We start from the raw sequence: 339 nt of genomic DNA on the forward strand, positions 1-339 counted from the left end.
AAGCAGAGTTCCACGATTCCTCATCCGACTCTTGAGCTAGACAGGCTAGATAATCGCTTCCCCGGACAGCCTCAGTGTGCTCTTCAGGGAACACGGTAGGCCAGACCTAGAACAGTCTTTCTCCAGCTTCTCCTAATTTGCCGCGGGCGGGTGGGATCTGTAGTATCTGAATGTCTCATACGTTTTTTAGATACTAATAAGCAGCAAAGACATCATCAAAAAGGCTTCGAAGCCAGCCTGGACGCACCTAACCCGAGAGAGTTTAATCGCAACGCAACGGCAGCTAGCTCAGGGATCAGGGCTTAGTCCGGGCAACGGATCCTGTGCTCCGCCCAGAGC

Source organism: Penaeus monodon, chromosome 27, assembly GCF_015228065.2.
Source record: "Penaeus monodon isolate SGIC_2016 chromosome 27, NSTDA_Pmon_1, whole genome shotgun sequence".
Taxonomy (NCBI): domain Eukaryota; kingdom Metazoa; phylum Arthropoda; class Malacostraca; order Decapoda; family Penaeidae; genus Penaeus; species Penaeus monodon.